Below are 27,790 nucleotides of genomic sequence, written 5' to 3' on the forward strand. Positions count from 1 at the left end.
AAGTTGGGCCCTCTAGATAGCAAGCATCATCTGCACATCCTCTCTTATCTAGGCCTTTCAATATTTGATACTTTTGAATGAGATCCACCCCCCCCCCCTTGTTCTTCTAAACTCCAGTGAGTAAAGGCCCAGAACCATCAAATTCTCCTCATATCCTCATATGGTAACCTTTTCATTCCTGGGTTCATTCTTATGAACCTCTCCTGGACTCTCTTAAATGCCAGCACATCCTTTCTTAGGTAAGGGACCCAAACTGCTCACAAGTCCATTCTGACCAATGCCTTGTAAAGCCTCACCATTTCATCCTTCCTTTTATTTTTGAATCCTCTTGAAATGAATGCTAACATTGCATTTGCCTTCCTTACCACCAACTCAACCTGCAAGTTAACCATCAGGAAATCTTCCACAGGGACTCCGAAGTCTACTTAACATAGAAACATAGAAAAATTATAACACTATACAGACCTTTCAGCCCACAATGCTGTGCCAAACATGTACTTAGTTTAGAAATTACCTAGGGCAGGGGTCAGCAACCTTTACCACTGAAAGAGCCACTTGGACCCGTTTCCCACAGAAAAGAAAACACTGGGAGCCGCAAAACCCGTTTGACATTTAAAATGAAATAACACTGCATACAACGTTTTTTTTGCCTTTATGCTATGTATAAACAAACTATAATGTGTTGCATTTATGAAATTGATGAACTCCTGCAGAGAAAACGAAATTACATTTCTGCATGCAACAAAAACATTTTGAACTCCGAAAAAAAGACATTGGGTTGAAAGTTACTTTTAAGTAAAATATTCAATGTCTATTTGAGTCCTTCTTGTATTTATGAAAAACGCCGAACTTAAATTTTCCGCCAGCAGCAAACCAAAAATAACGTCAGCCAGCTGTCATCCTGAAAAATGAAAGGACTATTTCACTGAACAATGAAAAAATATGAATATAAGTAAAATAATAGGCAATTAAAATATTTATCATACTTGGTTAATGGGATTTCTGCTCCTGGACCTCAGCGCACAGCGTCTGCACATCAGGGCTGTATGATGTCACCTTCATCTTTACACAGGATCGCAAGCTGTCATCTGTGAGGTTTTCAATATCACTCCATTTGTGTTTCTGAGCAAGAACGGCCTTCTGACGGGCAACATCTTCAAGGTCTGCTGTCAAGCGTCTAAACTTGGACACCCATATGTCTTTGTCGGCTATGTCGGCCAGTTCCATCTCAAGATCAGGTTGACTCACACCTGCCAATGCAGTCGTATTCAGTAGGGAAGGATCGATGCTTAAGGGAGTGACCGGGAAGGATAATGTGTTTTTTTCCTCTCTGAACTCACAGAAGCGTTTCCCAAACGATGTTTGCATTGCGATGATTGCAGAATGTAAATACTCCGAAATTATCATGTCGTGACCTTGTTTGAACTCTCTCAAATTGGGGAAGTGAGACAAAGTGCCTTTCTGTAAATCTCTGGCAAGCACTGTCAACTTGCGCTCGAATGCCAAAACATCCTCCAACATGTGCAGGGCTGTACGTCCTTTCCCCTGAAGAGCTGTGTTCAGCGTGTTCAGGTGCGCTGTCATGTCTACCATGAAGTGTAGCTTTTCCAGCCACTCTGGCTGTTCCAGCTCAGGAAAGGTGAGACCTTTGCTGCCCAGGAAAGTTTTCACTTCTTCCAGACACACGACAAAGCGTTTCAGCACCTTCCGTCTGGACAGCCAGCGATAAAAACACGTTGTAGCGGTGTCAGTAAACTGCAGTCAAAGATAGCTTTATTCGAACTAAACAGCCTTGCTTTTAAGCCTCCCTCAACCCAGCCCCCATGGACGCAGATGCTGCAAAAGACGCGTACTCACAAACCCCCGTAGGCTATCTCCCTTAGCCGGAATGCTGGCTAATTGTGAGCCGTTTCGGATGTGGCAGGAAATGTGTCGCTACACTTAGGTTGTACAAGATCACCATAATTACATTTCAAAAGCTAACAAACTAACATAAAATACATTTTAATTAAATACTGACCAATTATTTCCCAAAGCCACAGGGAGCCGCAGCACAGAGGTGAAAGAGCCACAAATGGCTCGGGAGCCGCAGGTTGCCGACCCCCGACCTAGGGTTACCCATAGCCCTCTATTTTGCTAACCTCCATGTACCTGTCCAGTAGTCTCTTAGAAGACCCTATTGTATCCGCCTCCACCACCGTCACTGGCAGCCCATTCCATTCACTCACTACTTTCTGCATAAAAAATCTTGCCCCTGACATCTCATCTGTACCTACTTCCAAGCATCTTAAAATTGTGTCCTCTTGTGTTAGCCATTCCAGCCCTGGGAAAAAGCCCTGACTATCCACACAATCAATGCCTCTCGTCATCTTATACACCTCTATCAGGTCACCACTCATCCTCCATCACTCCAAGGAAAAAAGGCTGAGTTCACTCAACCTATTCTCATAAGGCATGCTCCCCAATCCAAGCAACATCTTTGTAAATCTCCTTTGCATCCTTTCTATGGTTTCCACATCCTTCCTGTAGTGAGGTGATTATAACTGAGCACAGTACTCCAAGTGGGGTCTGACCAGGGTCCTAAATAGCTGCAACATTACTTCGTGGCTCTCAAACTCAGTCCCACGGTTGATGAAGGCCAATACACCGTACGTTGGTGGTAAGGAAGGCAAATGCAATGTTAGCATTATTTTGCCCCTCCAAATGTTCATAAATCTTGCCTCTCAGGATCTTCTCCATTATTTCACCAACCACTGAAGTAAGGCTCACTGGTCTATAATTCCCTGGGCTATCCTTACTCCCTTTCTTGAATAAAGGAACAACATCTGCAACCCTCTAATCCCCTTGAACCTCTCCCGTCCCCATTGATGATGCAAAGATCATTGCCAGAGGCTCAGCAATCTCCTTCCTCGCCTCCCACAGTAGCCTGGGATACATTTCATCCATTCCTGGCAACTTGATGCTTTCCAAAAGCTCCAGCACATCCTCTTTTTTAATGTCTATATGCTCAAGCTTTTTGGTCTGCTATAAGTCATCCCTACAATCACCAAGATCCTTTTCCTTAGTGAATACTGAAGCAAAATGTTCATTAAGTACCTCTGCCATGTCCTCTGGTTCCATACACAATTTTCCACTGTCACACTTGATTGGTCCTATTCTCTCATGTCTTATCCTCTTGCTCTTCACATACTTGTAGAATGCCTTGGGGTTTTCCTTAATCCTGCTTGCCAAGGCCTTCTCATGGCCCCTTTTGGCTCTCCTAATTTCATTCTTAAGCTCCTTCTTGCTAGCCTTATAATTTTCTAGATCTCTATCATCACCTAATTTTTTGAACCTTTTGAAAGCTTTTCTTTCCTTCTTGACTAGACTTACAACTGCCTGTGTACACCATGGTTCCTGTACTCTACCATCCTTTCTCTGTCTCATTGGAATGTACCTGTGCAGAAGGCCGTGCAAATAATCCCTGAACATTTGCCACATTTCTGCCGTACAATTCCCGAGAACGTTTGTTCCCAATTTATGCTTCCAAGTTCCTGCCTGATAGCTTCATTTTTCCCCTTACTCCAAGTAAACGCTTTCCTATCCTGTCTGTTCCTATCCCGCTCCAATGCTATGGTAAAGGAGATAGAATTGTGATCACTATCTCCAAAATGCTCACCCACTGAGAATCCTGACACCTGACCATTTCCCAATACTAGATCAAGTACAGCCTCTCCTCTTGTAGACTTATCTACATATTGTGCCAGGAAACCTTCCTGAACACACCTAACAAACTCCACCCCATCTAAACCCCTCACTCTAGGGAGATGCCAATCAATATTGGGGAAATTAAAATCTCCCATCTCAACAACTCTGTTATTACTGCACTGTTCCAGAATCTGTCTCCCCATCTGCTCCTCGATGTCCCTGTTACTATTGGGTGGTCTATAAAAAACACCCAGTAGAGTTATTGACCCCTTTCTGTTCCTAACTTCCATCAGCAGAGACTCAGTAGACAATCCCTCCATGACTTCCTCCTTTTCTGCAGCTGTAACACTATCTCTGATCAGCATGCCACGCCCCCACCCCTTTTGCCTCCCTCCCTGTCCTTTCTGAAACATCTAAAGCCTGGCCCATTAAGTAACCATTCCTGCCCCCGAGCCATCCAAGTGTCTGTAATGGCCACAACATCATAGCTCCAAGTACTGATCCACGCTCTAAGCTCATCCACCTTGTTCATGATACTGCTTACATTAGACACATCTCAAATCATCGGTATGAGTGCATCCCTTCTCTATAACCTGCCTATCCTCCCTCTCTCTCTGCCTACAAGCTTTCTCTATTTGTAAGCCAACTGCACTCCTCCATCTCTTCAGTTTGGTTCCCACCCCCCCCCCCCAGCAATTCTAGTTTAAACTCTCCCCAGTAGACTTAGCAAACCTTGCTGCTAGGATATTGGTCCCCCTGGGATTCAAGTACAATCCATCCTTATTGTACAGGTCTCTCCTGCCCCAAAAGAGGTCTTAATGATCTAGAAATCTGAATCCCTGCTCCCGCTCCAATCTCTCAGCCTCGCATTTATCCTCCACCTCACTCTATTCCTATACTCTCTGTCGTGTGGCAAAGGCAGTAATCCTGAGATTACTACCTTTGTTGTCCTGCTTCTCAGCTTCTTTCTGTTTTCAGGATCTCCTCACTTTTCCTACTTATGTCTTTGGTACCAATATGTACCACGACCTCTAGCTGTTCACCTTCCCACTTCAGGATACTGTCGACGTGATCAGATACATCCTGGACTCTGGCACCTGGGAGGCAAACTAACATCCGTGTTTCTTTCCTGCGTCCACAGAATCGCCTGTCTGACCCCCTAACTATAGAGTCTCTATCACTGCTGCCATCCTCTTCCTTTCCCTACCCTTCTGAGCCACAGGGCCAGACTCTGTGCCAGAGGCACAGCCACTGTTGCTTCCCCCAGGCTGGCTGTCCCCCCCAACAGTACTCATACAGGAGTACTTATTGTCAAGGGGTACAGCCACAAGGTAATTCTCTAGTTTCTGACTCTTGCCCTTCCCTCTCCTGACTGTTACCCACTTAACTGTCTCCCCAGGCCCCAGTGTGACTACCTGCCTATAGCTCCTCTCTATCACCTCCTCACTCTCCCTGACCAGACGAAGGTCATCGAGCTGCACCTCCAGTTCCCTAACACGGTCCCTAAGGAGCTGCAGCTCAACGCACCTGGCACAGATGTGGCCGTCCGGGAGGTTGGGCGTCTCCTGGACATCCCACATCCACATCCATTGCAGAAGTATTTGCATCTTTGATTTTTGAATTTTCTCCCCATTAAGAAAATAGTCTCCACCTTTATTCATTCTACCAAAGAGCATGACCAAGCACTTCCATACACTACCTTCCATCTGCTCATTCTCCTAATTTGTCCAAGTCTTTCTACAGACACCCTGCTGCCTCAACACTACCTGCCACTCCATCCATTTTTATCATCCACAAAGTTGCCCATAAAGTCATTAGTCCAATTCATTGACATGTGTATATCGTGAAAAGTAGTAGTCGCAAAACAAACCCCTCTATCACACCACTAGTCATTAGTAGCCAACAAGAAAAGGCTTCCTTTATTTTCACTCTTTGCCTCCCGCCAATCAGCTAATCTTATATCCATGCTAGAATCATTTCAGTAATAGCATGGGCTTTTATCTTGTTAAGCAGCCTCGTGTGCGACGCCTTGTCAAAGGCCGTCTGAAAATCCAAGTAAACTACATCCACTCTTTTGTCTATCCTGCCTGTTATTTCCTCAAAGAATTCCAACAGATTTGTCAGGAAAGATTTCCCCATAAGGAAACCATGTTGACTTTGGCCTATTTTGTTATGTGCCTCTAAGTATTCTGAGACCTCATCCTTAATCATAGATTCCAACATCTTTCTAACCACTGAATGCAGGCTAGCTGGCTTATCATCTCCCTCCTTCTGCTTCCTTCCCTTAAAGAGTGAATTGACATTTGCAATTTTCTAGTCCTCCGTAACCATTCCAGAATCTAGTGGTACTTGAAAAATTATTACTAATGCCTCTACAATCTCTTCAGAACTCTGGTGTGTATAGAAACATAGAAAATAGCTGCAGGAGTAGGCCATTCAGCCCTTTGAGCCTGCATCACCATTCAGTATGATCATGGCTGATCATCCAACTCAAAACCCTGTCTATTCCCCTTACAATCGAGAAATCATATAGTCCATCTGTCCCAGAGGAATTATCTACCTTCAGAGATTTCAGCTTCCCAATCATCTTCTCCTCTGCTGACGACACTACACCGATTGGCCTAATCTCAAGTAATAATGAGGCAGCCTACAGAGAAGAAGTCATCACCTTGACACAGCGGTGTCAGGAAAACAACCTTTGCCTCAATGTCGCAAAAACAAAGGAGCTGGTTGTGGACTACAGAAGGAATGGAGACAGGCTAATCCCAATAGACATCAATGGATCTGGGGTTGAGAGGGTGAACAGCTTTAAGTTCCTCAGCATGAACATTACCGAGGATCTCACGTGGCCTGTACATATCAGCTGTGTGGTGAAAAAGGCACAACAGCGCCTCTTTCACCTCAGACAGTTGAAGAGGTTTGGTATGGGCCCCCAAACCCTAAGAATTTTCTACAGGGGACATTTGAGAGCATCTTGACTGGCTCCATCACCACTTGGTGTGGGAACTGTACTTCCGTCAATTGTAGGACGCTGCAGAGAGTGGTCCAGACAGCCCAGCACATCTGTAGATATGAACTTCCCACTATTCGGGACATTTACAAAGACAGAAGTGTAAAAAGGGCACGAAGGATCATTGGGGACCCGAGTCACCCCAATCACAAACTGTTCCAGCTGCTACCGTCTGAGAAATGGTACCGCAGCATAAAAGCCAGGACCAACGGGTTCCGGGGCAGCTTCTTCCACCAGGCCATCAGACTGATTAATTCATGCTGATAGAAATGTATTTCTATGTTTTATTGACTGTCCTGTTGTACATACTATTTATTAGAAATTACTATAAATTGCACATTGCACATTTAGAGAGAGACGTAACGTAAAGATTTTTACTTCTCTTGTATATGAAGCATGTAAGTAATAAAGTCAAATCAATTTCCCTTAGTAATTAGCAACTATGTTCATTTATGTCCCCTAACACGCTTGTATTTCTGGCATTCTGTTAGTGTCTTCCACAGTTAAGCCTGATGCAAAATACTTTCTAGGTTTGTCCACCATTTCTTTGTCCCCCATTACTATCTCTTCAGCGTCATTTCCTGTGGCTAAATATCCACTCTCACCTCTCTTTTACTCCTTCTATATCTAAAATAAATTGTATTATTGGTTAGATCATGTTCATATTTCATATCTTCTCTCTTTATTGCTTTTTTTAGTTGCCTTCTGGTGTTTTTTAAAAAGCTTCCCAATCTTCATTTTTACTAGATTATATGCACTCTGCTTTTTTGCTGTCTTTGACTTCCCTTATCAGCCATGATTGCCTCATTCTCCCTTTAGAATGCTTCTTCATCTTTGGGATGTATCTTTCCTAGGCCTTCTGAATTGCTCCCAGAAACTCCAGCCATTGCTGTTCTACCGTCATCCCTGCTAGTGCCCCCTTCCGATCAACTTTGGCTTGCTCTTTTCTCGTGGCTCTGTAATTCCGTTTATTCCAATGAAATACTGATACATCTGATTTTAGCTTCTCTTTCTCAAACTGCAGGGTGAATTCTGTTTATTATGATGACCACCTCTAATCAAATCTGGGTCACTCCATTACACCCAAACAAGAATCACCATTCCCCTAGTGGGTTCAAACACAAGCTGCTCTAAAAAGCCATCTTATAAGTATTCTACACATTCCTTCTCTTGGGATCCAGCACCAACCTGATTTTCCCAATCTACCTGCATATTGAAATGTCCCAAGACTATCATCATATTGCCCTTTTTATGTGCCTTTTCTATCGTAATTTATTTGTAAATTAATTGTAATTGTAAATTTATATTGTAATTTGTATCTCATATCCTGACTGCTGTTCAGAGGCCTGCATATAACTCCCATAAGGGTCTTTTTTACTCTTGTAGTTTCTTAACGCTACCCAAAAGAATTCTACATCTGCAATGTCACCTCTTTATGAGGATCTCATTTCATTTTTTGCCAACAGAGCCACCCAACTCACTCTGCATCCCTGCCTGTCCCTTTTATATAATATATATCCTTGGATGTTAAGCTCCGAACTACGATTTTCTTTCAGCCTCGACTCAGTGATGCCCACAACATCATGCCTGCCAATATCTAACTGTACTACAAGATCATCGACCTTATTCCATATACTATCTGCATTCAAATATAACACCTTCAGTCCTCTATGCATCCTTTTTTGATTTTGGCCCACCACACTTTAACTCAACACAATGACTGCAATTTTATCCTCTAACCTGCCTGTCCTTCCTCACAGTCTCACTACACACTGCATCTATTTGTTTACCAACTGCCCCATCCTCAGCCCTATCACTCTGGTTCCCACCCCCAGATAAATTAGTTTAAACCCTCCCCAATAGCTCTAGCAAACCAGGTCACAGTGATATTGGACCCCTCAGGTTCAGGTGTAACCTGTCCTTTTTATACAGATCATACCTTCCCCAGAAGAGATCCCAATGATCCAGAAATCTGAAACCCTGCCCTTGAACCAATTCCTCAGCAACACATTCATCTGCCAAATCATCCTGCTCTTACCCTCACTGGTACATGTCACAGGCAGCGATCCAGAGATTACCACCCTGGGAGTCCTGTATTTCAGCTTTCTATATTCTCTCTTCAGGACTTCCCCCCTTTTCCTACCTACATTGTTGATACCAGTAGATACCAAGGCTGTTAACCTTCCCCTTTAGAATGCTGTGGACCCAATCCAAGACATCCCTGACCCTGGCACCTTGGAGAGTGGGGCAACATACCTTCTGGGTATCTCTTTTGCATCCACGGAATCTGCTGTCTCCTCTCATTATGGAATCCCCTATGGTTACAGCACTCCTCTTCTCCCCACTTCCCTTCTGAGCCACAGAGACATATTCAGTGCCAGAGATCAGGTCACTGTGGCGTCCCCTCCCCAACGGTATCCAAAGTGGTATGCACGTTACTGAGGGGTATGGCCACAGAGGTGCTCGGCACTGGCTGTCTATTCCCTTTCTCTCTCTTGACAGTCACCCAGGTACCTGCCTCCTGCAACGTAGCAGAGACTGCCTCTGTAGCTCCTGTCTACTGTATCACCTCCTCATTTTCTCATATGAGCCGAAGATCACCTAGCTGTGGTTCCAGTTCCTGAATATGGAATAACATAGAAAATTCCTTTCACAGCCTTGAGCCCTGAATAGATGAAATAGATGGAGATGCAGGAAATTTGAAGTGAAAATAGCAATGTATTGGTCTGAACTATGACAGGTTATATTAAGGCACAATGCAAGCTTGAGCACATCTCATTCTTCTTTTTATGCAATTTTCCAGACTCCATCTCAAGTTCCTTATGTTTTGGTGACTTGCTCTTTCTGTCTTTTAGAATGGAAGTGGTCTTCCCTGTCAGTTATCTATCTGTGTTTCGGGCTCTCCATTATTATGAGACTATAGTAATAGAATTAGGCCATTCAGCCCATCAAGTATGCTCATGGTGATTTTATTTTCCCTTTTATTTTCCCGCCTTTTATTGACTTTCCTCTATCATGTCCTGTTTAAGTCTAGAGAAATTAAGAAGTCGGACATTGGATACATCCTTTAAATTTGAAGAAATCTGGCGACCTTTTATCTAATATTTTCATATGATCTGATTTTTGTACTAATTCTCTTCCAGCTATTTTTCAGAACCTTGGATTTGACCAGAGAGTCTCTCTTCTCTTGGTTTTTCTCTCAGGATGGAGTGCTCAGTCCTTTTTTTCTGTTTAGTGTAGTGGTTTCTTTTCTCTTTTTTAACGTAAAAATTTCTAATAGTCCTTCCTTTCTTCATAAGTTGATAAGAGGAGAATTATACATTCTATATCAAATCGATACTTTGTAGATCAACACTATGTGTGATTCTGATATTGTTCATTTTACTTCTGTATGTACTGCTATTGACATATATCCCAGAGATACTCCCCTCCTGTTTGTATACGCACTTTTTTAATCAATAAAAAGACTGAAAAAAGAAAGATTTATTTTCCCTCTCAACCTCTTTCTCTTGCCTTCTCCATGTAACCTTTGATGTGTTTGCTAATCAAGAACCTATCAACCTCCCCTCCTTAGATTCAATTCTGCCACTGTTAGAAAGGAATTTCTAACAGTTCTCCCCATGATTGTGTGTGTTTGCTCTGGGCACTCCGGTTTTTTCCCTCGTTCCAAGGACTTAGGGGTTCAAATCAGGTGTAATGTCATTGACGTATGTCATGGAAGTTGTTGTTTTGTGGCAGCAGTACAATGCAAATAATAAAAATAAACTATAAATCACAATATATATAAAATAAATAGTGCAAAAAGAAGAAGAAAAACATAGTGGGTAGTGCACAAGGGTTCACTGTCCACTCAGAAATCTGCGCAGGTATGTTGTGCCAGAAGGGCCAGTGATCTCTAAATAAAATACAATGAATAAATATAGTCAATGTCTTGGCCACCGCCACCATCTCTGCAATGAATTCCACTGATATACCACCCTCTGGTTAAAGAAATTCCTCCTCACCACTGTTCTAAAGGGACATCCTATACTCTCCAATTATAGCCTGGCCTGCTGTAATACACAACACAGAAAAAAGCACAGTCTACCTCTAACTGCTACATTTGGTCATAACCCTTCAGAGACTTTCAACCCCGTCCCATCATCTCTGCATCTGAAAGCTAAGTTCTTTTTTTCTCTTTTCCAATTCTGATTAAGGATCTTAGTCCTGAAAATTGAAATTATTTTACTTGCCAAAGCACCAATGCAATTAAACTCCACCACTTCCTGTCTCATGGCCTATTGTTACACAAAATGGTTTGCACCCTTGACTGTTTTTCCTTTCAGTCTATAACCCACAGTTCCCTTGATTCATCTCCTACTATAATGTTTTGTCCATTCCGTTCTGGTTATCTGACTGTGCAAGACACGGGTACCAGCTTGACTTAAGAAGAGCACATCACAGTTGAATAGCTTACTCTTCTCTCTGGACCTCTGACAATATGCCAAGTTTCAAAGACTACTTCTTCCCACTCTTGTCTTTGAGTCATACAGTATATTTAATTCTCTGATCAATCTGACCTATGCCAATTTTCCCATAGATTAAATAACAACACTGATTAGTATCCTTGGTGGGGAAGACTTTTCATTTTAATGCCACCCTCATCTTCAACAGAATGTCAATCCAAAGTTTACCTTATCTTTGCTTCCCCAATGATTCAAAGAAATCCTTCTAATCCAAGTTCATCACCAGACCCAAAGATCTGGCCTTTAAGAAATATCAGAAGATCTCAGCAGGTTGAGCAGCATCTGTGGAGGCAAAAGTTGTAAGGTGACATTTTGAGTCTAGGACAGTTTATCTTTATGTCACTCAGTGGACATGCACACACCAGTTTGGATTCTGAGTTGTAGAATAGGTAGCAGTATTCGTCACCCGAGTTACATTCTACCACTGCCTCGATCATTTTCACTCCCTCTAAATGAATGGTCTCTTGCACCGTGTTAACACAGAGGGATTTCAGCAAATTACTCACGTCTGCTGGCCAAAGGGGAAAATGAAGTGCTTTGTATCACTGCTTCCTGGGCCGCCACGTCCATCTGACTCACAAACACTTCCTTCTGTCTCTAACCACTTCCCAAATCTTGGCTCCTACTGAACTTAAGGGTGTCTCATGCATTGAACTGTCCAGTCTTCGACTGGTAACATCTGCAGTCTATATTTTAGTACAACAACACAGATCCCAAGTTCCTTCTGATCAGATCTAATGGTTATTGGGACTGCACTGGTTTCCACAAACATATTGCTGCAACAACATATCATCTATACCGTATCATTATATATTTTTTCTTAATACATTCATTTAGGTTTGATTTCTATTTATTTGATGTTTAATTGATTTTGCAGCTTTCTGGTAAGCAGACTATCCTGGACCATGACCTCCTGACAAGCCAGGTTGACGGAAGATAGTTGGCGCATATGAACCAACTAGCCAACTTTTAAACTCGTGTAAGTTTAAAAAAAAAACACACCCCAATCTGCATTAAGCACAAAGCAAGTGAATTGGAGACACAAATCTTGGTTCCCCTTTGCATTGAATTCCCACACCCAGACTCTTAACATTCCCCTTAGAACATCTACTTCTGTTACAAAGGCTGCAGACCAAATCTATAAGATCTGTCTCTAAGTCAGCAGACTACTTGACTGTGAGCAAGAGTGGTAACCACTAAGGTAATTCTTGCATAGATGTCTTCCGACTGGGCTCACTGAATTGCAGTCTTGAAAAGGAGCAATGATTGATTTTCAACCCTATTCAAACACTCAGAAAATTCGATCAACTGCAGTCCACACAAATAAGGAAGGAAGGAAGCACAAGAACAGCTAATTTGAGCCATGGTAACTATGCACATTCAGATGGGAATGGTTTTCCCAGATGTAGATTGGAAGCACGTATGGACCAGGGCAGAGACTACTATGCGATTCCATTTGAGGTGTGACCCTATAATTTAAGTGATTTGCAGGGCTGTTGTGAGATTTCCAATTTATATTGTGGAAGCTTGTGTACTCACTCACATAGAGAAGTAACACCAATTTAAGGTTGGCAGGTGAATCACTGAATAAACTATTTAAAATACATGAGACATTTCTGCTGAATGTTGTATACAGGTTGAGTACCCCTTATCCAAAATTCCAAAACTCAAAAACCTCCAAACTCTGAACTTTTTTTGAGCACTGACATGATGCCACAAATGGAAAATTCTACAAGGCACTGGGAAGGTTTTCAGGTCTCTGCGCACCGTAGACAGTTCTGAGAAATGAGATCACGTATGTAATGAACAGAAGCTAGTGAAAAATAGAAAAAGTCTGAATAAAGTGAAAAGAGAATATTTTAATTGTGTATTGGAAGAGTGGATTTGTCAGTGTCTGAGTTAACATATACCACTTAACAATATGCTGATTATGAAAGAAGCAAAGATCTACCACGACAAACTGAAAATTGAAGGCAATAGTAAATATTCAGCAGGCTGGTTGCAGGAACTTAAGAAAAGACATGACATTAATTTTTTAAAGATTTGTGGTGATGACGTGTCTACTGATTATGATGCAGCAGAGAAATTCATTGATGAGTTTGCCAAAATCGTCACTGATAAAAATCTGAGACACTGAATGGCAGAGTCAGTAGATAAGTGTGATGACCAGGTGTCAGACAAAGATTGTTTGCCAGTGGTATATAAATTCAGAGTCAGAAATGATGGAGACCCCAAGCTACAGAATGATTATATAATTCCAAATTACGAAAAAACCCAAAATCTGAAATACTTCCGTCTCCAAGCATTTTGGATAAGTGGTACTCAACCTGTAATAGGACAGGCTGCATCACTGTCTGGTATGGAGGGGCTACTGCACAGGACCGAAAGAAGCTGCAGAAGGTTGTCAATCTAGTCAGCTCCATCTTGGGCAGTAGGCTACAAAATATCCAGAACATCTTCAGGGACTGGATTCTCAGAAAGGCAGCGTCCATTCTTAAAAACCTCCAGCACCCGCAGCATGTCCTTTTCTCACTGTTACCATCAGGTAGGAGGTACAGAAGCCTGAAAGCACACACTCAGTGATTCAGGAACAGCTTCTTCCCCTCTGCCTAAAACACTACCTCACTTTTAAATATATATTATTTCAGTTTTTTTGTGCGATTTTTAATCTATTCAATATATGTATACTGTAATTGATTTATTTATTACTATTTTTTCTTCTTCTTTTTCTTCTTTATTATGTATTGCACTGAACTGCTGCTGCTAAGTTAACAAATTTCTGGACATATGCTGGTGATAATAAACTTGATTCTGATTCTGAATTTTCCTCAAAAATATTCCAGGTTTAAAAAAAAAGTTTTTGTCAGCTCTCCTATGATGTCATACAACAAGAAAATAGGGCCTTCGGCCCAAATCATCCTTACTGACCAAGATGCCTATCTAAATAGTCCCATTTGCCTGTGTTTGACCCATTTCCTTATAACCCTTTCTTATTCATGTACCTGTCCGACAGTTTTTTAACTGTTGTAACTGTAATTATCCGTCTTAGCCAGTTTCTCAGGTACCTCATTCTATATTCAGACTAGCCCCTGCTTGAAATCTTCCCCCTCTTATCTTTAACTGATGCCCACTGGTTTTGATTCTCCAGCTGCCTGTCTTGATCGGCTGCTCTGTACCAGGGATGGGAGAGCATGCTGCCTAGGTTTTCTGTGTTTTGGATGTGGACTTGGACTATAGACTTTTTTTTCAGTCTTATAGTTCTTATATTCTGTGTTTTTCCCGTTTTTTTGTTCAGGGAGGGAGGATTTGGGAGTCAACGTGCCTGCTCCACTTTGTTCAGTTTCTTGTGCAGGAGAAGGTAATTGGGGCTTGATGTGCCTGTTCCATTTTTGTTTCTTTATTTTCGGTGCAGGAGGAAGGATTTGGGGATAAGTGTTCTGTTTTAGTTTGTTATTTTGTGCGGGAAGCTGGGATTTGGAGGTTGATGACCGTGCTGCCTTTCTTTTCTTTCTTGATCTCATGGCCACCCAAAGAAGAAGAGTTTCAGAGTTGTATACAGTGCTTTGATAATAAGCCAACCTTTGAGCCTTTCAGTGGGAAAAGGACTGAGTTCATTCATCCTAAAAATGTCACTCATGATACACCTCAGTAATGTCACCTCTTAGTCTCCTACAATCCAAGTTGTTGAATTGAGTGCTGAGAATCCCTGCATGGCCAGATTGGTATGGGTTTATTAACATCTGTGTACTAAAATGCAGTGAAAATCTTTTGTTCATATGCCCTGTAGGCACATCATTCCATATGTAGTTATATCAACTTCATAAAAAGATAAACAAAATACAGTATACTGTATAGCATTACAGTTACAGAGAAAGTGTAGTGCCAGTAAAAAAATAAGATGCAAGGGCCACAATGAGGTAAATTGGTTCATCTTTTGGCACATGAGATGTCTTTTCTATCGTAACAGTGTGATAGAAGTTTCCCTGAGGCACTGTCCTCCCATTTACATTGGGAACCGCATAAGCAGCTAATGCTAGATTTGGAATGATAAACAAATTCCTTCAAAGTTCAGAGTAAAATTTATTATTAGAGTGCATACATGTCACCACATAAAATTCATTTGCTAAGTAGCAAATCTATAGAATGGTAACTCTAAACAGGATGAACGAACAACAAGTTGTGCAGATGCAGATATAAACAAATAGCAAAAAAAACGAGTATGAAATAACCTGAAATGAAAGAGCATGAAGTAACAAGATAAAGAGTCCTTAAAGTGAGACCATCGGTTGCGGGAATAGAGTGAGTGTAATTATCCCCTATTGTTCAAGATCCTGATGGTTGAGGGGTAATAACTGTTCTTAAACCTGGTGGTGCAAGTCCTGAGACACTTGTACCTTCTACCTGATGGCAGCAGTGAGAAAAGAGCATGGCCTGGGTGGTGAGGATCTCTGATGATGGATGCTGCTTTTCTATGGCAATGTTTCATTCAGATGTGCTCAATGGTTGGGAGGGCTTTACCCATGATGCACTGGGCCAAATCCACTGCCTTGTGTGTGATTTTCCACTCAAAGGCTTTGGCATTCGCATATCAGGCCAAAATGCAGCCGGTCAGCACACTTTCCACCACCCAACCATAGAAGTTTGCCAAATTTTTTGATGACCTGCCAAATCTCTGCAGACTGCTGAGGAAGTAGAGGCACTGTTGTGCTTTCTTTGTAATTATATTGATATGAAGATTGAGCTGAGATGTTCTGCCTTTAGTTTCTCCAAAGTGAGGACACCAATGAACACAATACACTAGGTTGCAGAAATGCAAGTAAATCTCTGCTTCTTGTGAAGGGCTGGCTGGATACTGGAAAGGGAAGAGGTGACTGGCAGGTGGTACATTCCCTGTGAGGCTGAGTGATTGTTGACGGAGACGGAAGAGCAAATAATGAAATTGCCAAGCAAATGGTCCCTTTACTATTCTGAGAGGCTGTGGTGTGTCAGGTAATATCATTAACTTAAAGTGGACGGGAATTATAGATGATATGTTGAACGTGGAGCTGGTGGGGTGGAAAGTTAGGACGGGGATCTTTATCCTTGCTCTGGGTGGGAGAAGAGAGAATGAGAGTGGAAACAAAACAAATGGAAAACAATTTATTGAAAGCCCTTTCAAATATGATGGAGAGAGACTTACATTTCAAGCAAAGTGACTAGTTCAGATAGACATCTTGGCCAATAAGGATGATTTGGGCCAAAGGGCCGGATTCCAAGCTGTATGACAATAAAACCTCTACCAAGTCATCTCCAAAGCACTAGTCTGGTAGTTGTCATCATCAGAACAATTAAGAAGAAAATGGAGAAATAGAAATTGAATGGAGGGTGGGAGGAGGTGAAGACAAGATGTTAATGGGAATCTGTGGTCGTGTAATGTATCCTCTCTCAGATGGAAATGGAGATATAGAGAAATGGAAGGAAACATTCAGATAGGGATCATGTGAAAATAAGGGGAGTGTGGAAATTAACAATAAAGGTGATGCCTTTTTCAAGTATAGTATGCAGGTTCAGAAAGTACAGTCATCAATGTACTTGAAAAGGAGGCAAGGGAGGGGGCCAGAGTAGAACTGAAACAAGATCTGTTCCATGTATTCCACTGAGAGATTGGATTCATTGAATTTTCCAAACTGGCAGAGGGCATCAGAAATATCACACAGGTAAACTGGAACAGAGCAGACAAAGACAGAAAAATTAGCATAAAGAAGTGAGAGATAAGTTCTATATAACAAGAACAGATTGAAATAATGGGTCTACCAGTGAAGTACAGCATGCGTGTCTGGGGAAGGAAGTAACAGGACTGGGGGAACATGAAGGTGAAGGCTGTGGATGAAATGAGACTCTGGACTGTCTGGGAGAACGGGGCCTGGCAATTCAGCCGTGGCTCATGATCTTGGTGGAGCTGATGTTCAGCCTTTGTGAAGTAGGCATCAGTTTACCGAACAACAGCTGGGTGGTCCTTGCTGAGTAAAGATCAGCAGGTTCAAGTGAGGAAGCATAAGATCAGAGTAAGAGTAAGTGGAAAAACTGTCATGTTAGCAGTGATGAATAACTTTAGTCAGGGAAGGGGAATGGAGATTGAAAAGAGATACATTGGGAACTCTGAATGCAAGAGAAATATAGAATGCTTCCGTTCAATGTGGTGAATAACACTTCAGAACTACAGCATTCTGCATTCTAACTTAGCTGTGAATAAATATCGATTTAGTAGCAAGGTGTTGTTGTGGTTTGATTTGAGAGTTCCTGGTCATTTATAATCTTTTTATGTGACACCCATCAATGATATGTATCTTCCCATTTTTGACTAATTTACTACAAAATGATCTGGACATGATTTATTTTGCATTTGTTTTTTTAAAAACAAAATGGTTTCTTATTCAGATTCAGATTCAGTTTATTGTCATTTAAAAACCACAAATGCAATGCAGTTAAAAAATGAGACAACGTTCCTCCAGAATGATATCACAAAAGCACATGACAAAACAGACTACACCAGAAAATCCACATAACGTTTGGTAATCCCTAAATCCGGAGTCCGGAGAGGTTGCATATTAAAGTCATGCTACCACCTTAGTGCGTTCCCTGGAAAGGAGCTCCAATTCCACCAAACAAAACAAGACCAAAAACTAAAACTACAAGACCTGCACAAAACCACATAGTTACAACAGTGCAAACAATAGCATAATTCATTAAAAAAAACACCAGACCATGGGCACAGTAAAAATAGTCCAAAGATGTTAAAAGACTATAAGTTATTGATTGTCGATTTAAGGGTAGGAGAGAGCTGGAAATATTCAAACCAAGCCAGATGGACTAGGGTGTGGAATATATATCCTGCCTTCTTATCAAGCAGTGTTCATAGGACAGGATGAAGAATATGTCAACTCTTTTGAGTTTTATTCACTTTGTCCTTTCCATAGAGCCAAAACTGATCCAAAATCAAAACAATTGCTGCTAACCTGTGACCACCATAGAGTCACCATACTTGCATGATGCACCCTCAGCTCCAATGAAATGATCATTCCAAAGTAGCAGGCATACAATCTTGAAGTGATACTAAGTGATCAGCAAAGATACAACCTCTCCCAGTCCCAGCATATAAACTGCCACGGAATAACATTTCTTTTTGCTTTTACCATGCTTCCACTAATGTGATTAGTTACCATAATAAACGCACAACAGAGAATACAAAGCAAATAGAAAATGGGTACATGGCTCCTACACTTTCTTCATACACTTTAATACACTTATCTTTAAACTATGTACTCACTTGCTTCATTGAAGCACTGCTGGAAATACTCAGGGTATGAATGCCATCAAAATTAGCTGTTTGCAGCAGCAGCACTGTACATTACAAATGTACATTAAGATAAACTTTAAGATTAATTATACATAACCTCCAGGAGCAAATAAACACAACGTCAGTCAGGTTGAAAGAGAGAAAAGGAATTACTGCCTGAGACAGTGTTAGTGGTTTTCAAGTTGGTTCATGAACAAGTCGTTGTGGAACCTTGTTTCCATTAGCATTTTCCATTTTTAAAACGTTCAACTTTGGGGGGGGGCACAGTAGCACAATGGTTAACCCATCGCTTTACAGTACAGGTGACCTGGGTTCAATTCCCGCTGCTGCCTGTAAGGAGTTTGTACATTCTCCCCGTGTGTGGGTTTCCTCCGGGTGTGCCGCTTTCCTCCCACATTCCAAAGACCTGCTGGTCGGTTGGTTAATTGGTCATTGTAAATTGCCTTGTGATTAGGCTAGGGTTAAATTGGGGGGTCGCTAGGCAGCACGGCTTGAAGAGTGGCATGGGCCTATTCTGTGCTGTACCCCAATAGATAAATAAATAAATAAAGTTCTGGTAAATAATCCTTGACATATACTATTCTTCCCTCCAGCTGTATGCCAATAAATAAATAAATAGTTCTTTAATGGACATGAAATGTCATATCTTTGGGTATGAAACAAAGAATTGAGATAGTTTTTTAAATACATTTTATCTGACCAAAACCATTCCAGATTCTCATTACCACATTTTTCCTTTACCCACTTTGTTCAAATTAATGAAATACAACTTCTATAGAATCTCATCAGAATTTAAGCTTATCATCTCGCTAAATCTTTTTTACCTCTCTCTATGCTCCTGCATCCTTCATTAAGGAGCCGATATGTGAATAATTTAAGAAACAATTTCATTATTCTCCTAAAACATGAAGTGAAGTTCTGTGTCTCCCTTCCTTTGATGAATGATGTGGTCAAATAGTATAACCAGAGCTTGCTGAACAGCATGGAGCTGTGTTGATACCAACAAACATTGAATTAAAGGTCTATGGATGTGCAACTTCAAGAAATTGGCCCATAGAGTGTTGTACCAATTGGATTTGAAGATGTTCCTATGGAGCACAAATTATGAGTTAAAAGGATTGAGATATTGATTGGGAGACAGGACTTCGAATCCCACTGAAGCAGCTGGGGAAATTTAAAAGAAACAAAACAAAATTAACACCATCCAGCCGCAAATAATCAACATGTCTCCGGTCTTCTGGCTATGATTGAGCAGAGTCTGAGAACTGAAAGCCCTTGACATTACATCATATTGACTGCACACACGACTGCCTTTGGCTAATTGAAGACAAAATAAAGAAAGAAATCATAGCACTGGGTCGATACCAAGTTTGTAAAAGCTGACAGCTTGATTAAATAACTTTGGACCTAGATTTTCAAACACTATTGGAAGTGCAGCATTTGTGTGAATACATAGTTTCCTTGACAGTAAAGAACTTTGGAAAAGGTGACTATTCAAAAACATCAGTGTCATTTGAATTGTATTTATTATGAGCAGCATTGCAACAATTTTTATTTCAAATATTTCTGTTTTAAAAAATATATATAAAAAGCTAATTGCAGACTTAAATTGGCACTTGAAGCATTAATTATATCAGCTTTTGGGAGATTAGAAAGATGCATTAGAGGGCTTGTAGAGAATTATTGTATTTAATTAGCTGGAAAGAGACTTTGATTTTATCACACTCCTAAATCTGGGAAAGTAAAAGTAAACTCCCTATCATAACAGATGTGGCATCTGTTTACTGGAAAGAACGATGAAGACACACCTTGTAATATCCACAAAAAGCTGGAGGAACTTGATGGATCAGGCAAAATCAATGGAGAGAAATGGACAGTTGACTTTTTGGGTCAAGGCCCTACATCATTTCTGGAAAGAGAGGTGATAACCAGTATACAAAGGTGTAGGGAAGGGTTGAAGCAAGAGCTGGCAGGGATGGGTGGATCCTGGTGAGTTTGGAGGAGGGGCTGATATTGATAGGCAGATGAGGAGGGAGAGGGGAAAGGGGAAAATGGAAAAGATGTAAGAAGCTGGGAGATGATGGGAAGAACTGACAAGGACTGAAGCAGATCAAATCTGATGGGAGAGGACAGTGGACAATGGAATAAAGGGAAGATGGTGAGGAGGGAAACCAGAGGGAGGAATGTGTGGGTGACAGGCAGATCAAGAGGGCAGGGGGAAGGAGAAGGGTGATGGGGCTGGTGGGATAAGCTAAAACGAAGTGGGGACAGGGAGTAATGGTTACCAGGAGCTGATGTTCATGCTGTCACATTGGGAACTATCAGGGTGGAATATGAGCTGCTGTTCCTCTATTCTGCATCTAGCCTCATCTGGGCAGCAGAGGAGACCGTGGACAGCCAAGCCACTGTGGGAATAGGAAATAGAATTAAAATGGCTAACTACCGGGAATTCTAAGTCGGCAGAATGAAGCTGCTCAATGAAGTAATCTCCCTGTCCATGTCAGGTCACACTAATGTGGAGAAGGCTGTATCAGGAAGCTGCAATGTCTCAACCTGAAATGTCAACTGTTCATTTCCTTCCTTTGATGCTGCCTGACTGCTGAGTTCCTCCAGCTTTTAGTGTCTTGCTCCAGATTTTCGGAATCAACAGTCAATTGTTTCTCTGTAATATTCATTGCCATCCCAAATTTTATGCTGCAAGGGTGGGATAAACATCGTTGAGGAATGCACGTGCATCCTTTGCTTGAGCATTTTGTTTAATAAAATGCTGGATAATCTTCTTGACTAACTTAATGAAATCGGCAAGCATATTTCTTATTGAAGCAGAAAAATCACCAGCATCAACATGTATCTATGAAATATCTTTAACACTTTCTGTAGAACAGTGTTATCAAATAAAACTTGACACCATGGTAAGTGGAGGTACTTAAAAAGCTGGCTCAAAGAGAAGGGACAGGTTGAGCAAGAGAATTTCAGGGTTTGGGTTCAAAGATAAGGAAGAAGTGATTGAGGTAATTTTAACACCTACCTTTTAATACACCTTTGTATACAATTCAATTTTCCTTTATTTATTTGATTATGGGAACACATGATAGTTATTAATTCTCCAAAAGTAGCTTCAGAGGCCGTTTCATAAAGATGCTAACCATATTGTTGTGAAGCTGGAGTCACATTAGGTCACACTGGACAGGGAAGGTACATTAGTGAGTCCATTTCATAGTTACCTCTAACAATATTAACCTTTTTTATTCCACCTGATTTCCAATTCATGAGATGCTGAAATGAGATTTAAGCTCATACTCTCTGATCAATAGATCAGGTATCAACTCAGACCTCAGGTACCAACTCAGGATTTATTCTTTACTGAATTCCAATTGGAACAACACTCTAGTATTCTTGGTAGCCACATTCCATTTGGTACCTGTACCTGTGGTCTTTAAGAGAATCAGTCGCGGTGTAGCAGAACTGACTTGGGCATGGAAAGTAGTCAACATTACAGAAACAAAGAGCAACCATTTACACTGTGTCCATTTTATTCTCCCTTCGCTCCCCTCATCTCCGCCAGGCAATGTATCATTTAACTAACCAACCCTCACACTGAAAAAAACTGGAGGAGCTGGACGAAATCCACGCAGTCATAGGCAGAGTTTGTAAACACCACACAGACAGTACTGACGTTAACTTTGAACTCAGGAGCTTTGAAGCAGTAGCTCACCAAGTTGTGCAAATGTGCCTTGAGATAGAAATTCACTTTTCAAGCTCAAGGGCCTTATGGCTAACCTTAGCTTTCTAGCACAGCTGCATGACCACTCCAAGGGCCAAAGAGCTGCTTTTGACAAAGTTAAACTCTAACCAATATATCTTGCTCAGCTTCTTGCTGTAAACAACAATGCAATGAGGTGCTCATTGGTCCATGATTTAATCAAGAGAAACAATGGGGTCCACATTGGCCTAATTAAACATTGCAATCACCTGGCCTGATGACTGTAACTGAAAAACATCACATGCAGATGATGTCAACTAGTAACAAATCAAATGTGAGAAAGCAGTTAGGAATGCCAGAATGAAGAGCTGAAATTTATTCTTCACCATTTGGTTTCAGCCATAGATGACTCATTCATCTGCAAGTTGTTAAAATGTCTTTTTAATTTGTACCTGCATTTGGAAATCCTTTGTAGTTTAGAAATATAATTAATTGGGCCATCAGTTAATCAGGGATGAAATCAGTGATAGCATTGTATGATGACAGTGCTTTATCTACATCAGGTGTCTGTGCTGATTTTGTTCATTTACAGAATGCAGCATGCAGGTACACAGGATGAATTCCTCCATTGGTAACAATTAAGAATTAAAACACAGTTTGATAGTACTGTAGTAGTACTATCTGCATATTCTCCTTCCTATGCTGTGATGACCACAACTGCACACACCACTCAGGTGGCATCTAACTAACTTTTTGTACGACTGCAACATAACATCCCAACTCATGCAGAGTACCTCACCAATAAACGCAAGCTTGCCGTACACCAGGATGCTGTTTGGACTGGGGGACTTTAGTTATGGGAAGGGACTGAATACTCTGGGTTTACTTCCCTTGCAGCAAAGGATCATGATAGCAGTATAAAGATTATGACTGACGTAGGCAGTATGGATGGTCAGAATTTTTTTCCTGTGTTAGGGGTATCAAAAACAAGTAGTTTCGATTGATTTGTCTTCCCTGCAGACAGCCACGAAACAGAGGAAAACCATGGAGCCCATTTAAAGAAATGCATCAAACCCCCACACGCAAAAAACACATCACACAAACGGCAACAAAAAAGAATGAGCAAAATATAAAACACAAAATCAAAGAAGAGTCCAGGCATATTCAGAGTATCTGCAGGCCACCCTGGTTCAAAATAGCAGCAATAAAAGGAGTGACCAGGAACCAGAAACATATTGTAACATGAACTAGAGTCCAATCCACAACTAAAGCTCGCTCCAGCACCATCCTCCCATGGTATTGAGGGAGACAGAGATCATTTGAACAAAGCGACTTTCCTTCGGGAGCAACGAGTGAGAGGGAGAAGGGCACTATCACACGCAGACACCTTTCTCTATCAGCAGCGAGTGATAGACACTGCTGAACACCCGTTTGCCTCCCATAAGGCGAGAGGAAGAGATTTAAAGAGGATCCAAGAGGCTGGTTATCAACCAGAGATTAGTTGATATGCAGCTAGAACAAGTGATAGAATCAGGTAAAATCACCAAATCTAAGAGACATTTTGACAGTCATTCAAACAGGCAAGGCATAGGCTGATCTGTACCTAATTACAGGCAATTGAGGTAAGTGTTGATAGGCAAAAATGTTGGTAACGAATTGTTGGGTACATGAGGCTATTTTATTTCTATGATGCTATGGTTTCAAAGTCATCAAGGAAGATTATTATGTCTCTGTCTGGAATGTAAGAACCATGGGTTTTACAAGCTGAGGTCCTCCTTGGCCTCATTTGTAGGTAGTGGACTGTGTGTGTATTTTCACTGATTACAGTGAGCCGGTGTATCATGAGATGTTCACTTGTTTCACCATTTTTTTTCTATATTTCATAATGTAGAAAGGGGTCATCTGGCCCATCTATACGATACCGGTTCTCAAAGTGACCCAGCCAGCCGCATTTCCCTACTTGTAACCTGTTTTGCCTCAGGTGCCCACTTCACCCTGGTTTTCCCATCAGCCATCTACACTAGGACATACTTAATTGCTTACTAACCACCACCTCTTGGCAGGAAACTGCAGCGCCTGTGGAAACCCTTTGGAATTACCGGGGAAACGTGCAAACTCTTCTCGTGCAGCACCAGAGTTCAGAATCAAACCCATGTGAATGGAGCTGTGAGGCAGTTGCAATATGGGAAAACTCATCCCTCATGGAAAATTTGTGACACACACTCATCCTTGATGGAAAAACCCATGATGCAGAATGCCTCTCTCTTTTGATTTGCCATCTGGAAGAAGGTATACCACTGTTTGCTCTTTGAACTGATCTTCCCTTGCCTGCCGTGTCTCTCCCAGGGCACTTAAGTCATTTTCAGGGCACCCGAGTTCCTGGCTTACAATTGTGAAGTGCTTCTGGTCTGTTGCTTTTGGAATGCCCATCGGGCCCTGACTTTCCAGGTCAGGAAATGGAAGGTTCCTGAGAGTGAATAACCTGTGGTGGCACTGCTTGTACAGCAGATACCACAGAATGTGACACAGCAAGGTCGTGATTCAATGGCAAAGGATTCAACAGAGTTCGAGACCAAGTTCCGTCTATAGCCAAACAGCCTGGAGTCAGGCCCTTTGACCACTTGGTTGTCCAATATTAACATCCATTTTTTATCTTCCCTACTTTCTCCTCAACCAAATTCTACCACTCGTCTACATACAAGGGTCAATTATAGAATGGCTCCTTAACCTACCAGCAATCACAACTTTAGCACTTGGGAGGGAATGGAACCTTCCAGAGGAAACCCTGGCAGTCACAGGGAGAATGTACAAACTTCACACAGACGGTGCCGGAGGCCAGGTTTCTGACACTGTGAGCCAGAACATCTCCCTCCTGTACCACTGTGTCACCTTGTGATATGTTGTTTGGTCAAGTCCGACTCTTTGTGACCAGTCCTTCAGGGTTTTTCAAAGCAAGATACGGAAGTAGATTTCCAGGCCTTTCTTCCACGCAGATACTGCTGCTGCCCAGGTTGGGAGCTGGCTGGGTTTGAACTCAGGACCATCTGCCTTAAAGCCATTACACCACCGACTAGTTCCAACATACAATAAGTATACATATTGGTGAAGGCAAACATGACCAGGTTGGTTATATGTAGCAAACATACGTAGCACACTTCAATTTGGGAAAATTTGACGTGATGTAGTTTCCAAAATATAGCAAACTCCTGCTTGATGGAAGCCTTTTAATTACATATATAACAAGATGGATAGAGTCAGTTGATAAGAACAATTAAGCATCAGCCTCTTTCTTACATTATAATTTGCTGCTTGGACTGCCCAGTTATATGCTTGAAAAAATGTTGCAAATTTACTATCACAATTTGAGTCATTTGACCTTTACTAATTACTGTAATTTACAGCATAGTGTTGGTAATATGAAGAAACAAATATATTGCTCCAAGTTATCAAGCAAGTGTCCCAAGTAACCACTCCCATTACTCGAGGGATCATCTGGGGAAAGAAAGGGAGTACCAGACTAAAGGAGCTTTAATATAAAAATGCATTTTTTTCCAAACCTAGAAGATAAAAACCATGTATTGTGTTCTGGTTTAAAAGGAGTGAAGAGATGGTGCTCTTCAGCCAAAATCACAGCCTCAGCTTTTACTGATCGCTGATGCACAAGAAGGAAAACATCCGTGTTGTTCAGAGCAGCCGTGCAGCTGTCCTTTCGGAGATGCAACATTTAAAAGGACCCGTGCAGCATTATGACAACTGGAGAAACACACTCAGAATGTTGGAGGAACTCAGCAGGTCAGGCAACATCTATAGAGGGAAATGGACAGGTGATGTTTCAGGCTGAGACCCTTCAATCACGTCCCTGACGGTGTTTAGACTGGTGATGGTGAAGAGCTTGATTGTTTGAGGATTAGCTAGACACCCTGCCAGTACTTTTCTCAGTAACGGATTTCAGTAATTTACCATTGACACTGCTGTAGCTTCCTGTTTCCCGTCTCCCTTCTTTCTTCAATAGCAGTGTTACATTTTTTGGTTTTCCAAAACAAGACCTCTCCAGAATCCAGGTAAATTTGATAATTAAAACCAACACATCTGCTATCACTTCTCGTACTCTCTAGAATGGAGGCCCTCAGGTCGAGGGAACCCATGAACCTTTAATTCTATAAGCCTGCCTTATATTTCAGAAAATAGACCATTATAGCACAGGACATGCCCTTTGACCCACAATGTTGTGCCAAACTTTTAACCTTCTTTGAAACCCTTCTCTCCTATATAACACTCCATTTTTATCATCTATGTGCCTATCTAAGAGTATCTTAAATGCCCCTAATGTAACTGTCTCTAACACAACCCCTGGCAGGACATTCCATGCAGCCTCGAGTCCCTGTAAAGAGCTTACATCTAACATTTCTATCTTCCACTAGCCATTTCCTCTGGGAAAAAGTCTCTAGCTTTCCACTCAGTCTTTGATTTTGATCATCTTCATACACCTCTTGCAAGTTACCTCTCTTCCTCTTTCACCCCAAAGGGAAAAGCCCAAGCTCGCTCAGCCTGTCTCCATAAGAAAAGCCCTCTGATACATCCTGATGAAGCTCCTCTGCACCTTCTCTAAAGCTTCCATATCCTTACTATAACGTGGCGATCAGAACTGAATGAGTGCAGCCTAACAGGCGTTTTGTAGAGCTCCTACATTACCTCATAGCTCTTGAACTCAATTTCACAAACTAATGAAGACCAACGCATTATACAACAACATTCTTAACAACCCTATCAACCCGCACGACAACTTTCTTTGCTTGTGATAGTGATTGCTTTGACTTCCTCCTTCTCTGTAACTGCTTGATTAACTATTATCATTGAGATACCTCCAGAACCATTCACTGCGAAGAAGAATCCAAAAATAATTAATTAAATTCATTAGTATTCATTAGTATTCTTAGTATTCATTTCCCAGTCTCATCTCTGAAGACCTTCTTCCCTTTTATATATTTTCAGAAGCTCACAGTGCCTGTTTAAATATTATGTACTAGTTAAGTCTCCCTAAATCTCCATCTCTGCCGCTTTATTAATTTTTTTGCTCATCCTTTGTTGGTTTCTAAATATTTCCCAACCTTCTGGCCTATCACTAGTTTTCACGGCACAGTGTCTTCCCTTTCAAATGCGTATCACCCTGTTCTTTCTTCATTATGAATGTAGCATTGCCTCGTAGAGCCTTCTGTCTCACTAGAATGACCTTCTCTGAGAGGAAAGTGTATCATTGTGAGTGCCTTCTCAAATTTAATCCTCATGAGATCAGAAGAAATAATTTTACTTATCAACTACATACTATTTTCCATTTCAAAATGATAATGACTTAACAGTATAATTAAGGAATCACTTACATCTAGCAACTTTCATGATGGTTAAAAATTACAAATTCAGGATATGAAACTAAAAGTTGAACCACACCAGAATTAGTAATTAATTAGTTGTGCTGAAAAATCTGTCATTTCTGTTCCTTCCTGACTTGAGCGTGAAAATAATGTTTGTGTGTGGTTTTGTGTAAATTATTG

The 27,790-nt window shown here is 41.4% G+C and overlaps 2 long non-coding RNA genes across 5 annotated transcripts in view; one reads left to right on the plus strand and one right to left on the minus strand.

Annotated features, from left to right (window-relative positions):
• Positions 1-27,790, plus strand: part of LOC132395858 (uncharacterized) — a 49,481-nt gene that overhangs the window by 11,859 nt on the left and 9,832 nt on the right. For 2 of the 4 annotated variants that reach the window (XR_009512764.1, XR_009512763.1), the window contains exons 2-3: positions 12,080-12,181; positions 25,839-26,033. This is a non-coding gene — a long non-coding RNA (uncharacterized LOC132395858). Of the gene's footprint in view, positions 1-12,079; positions 12,182-24,304; positions 24,531-25,838; positions 26,034-27,790 lie in introns of all 4 variants that reach the window. The other 2 variants (XR_009512765.1, XR_009512766.1) reach the window with 2 other exon arrangements.
• On the minus strand, positions 409-27,635 carry LOC132395859 (uncharacterized). Its single transcript, XR_009512767.1, has 3 exons — positions 27,620-27,635; positions 11,371-11,484; positions 409-424 (listed from the first exon to the last, which is right to left on the minus strand). It is a non-coding gene; the product is annotated as an uncharacterized LOC132395859 (long non-coding RNA).

This window comes from Hypanus sabinus, chromosome 6, assembly GCF_030144855.1.
Source record: "Hypanus sabinus isolate sHypSab1 chromosome 6, sHypSab1.hap1, whole genome shotgun sequence".
In the NCBI taxonomy this organism is placed as follows: domain Eukaryota; kingdom Metazoa; phylum Chordata; class Chondrichthyes; order Myliobatiformes; family Dasyatidae; genus Hypanus; species Hypanus sabinus.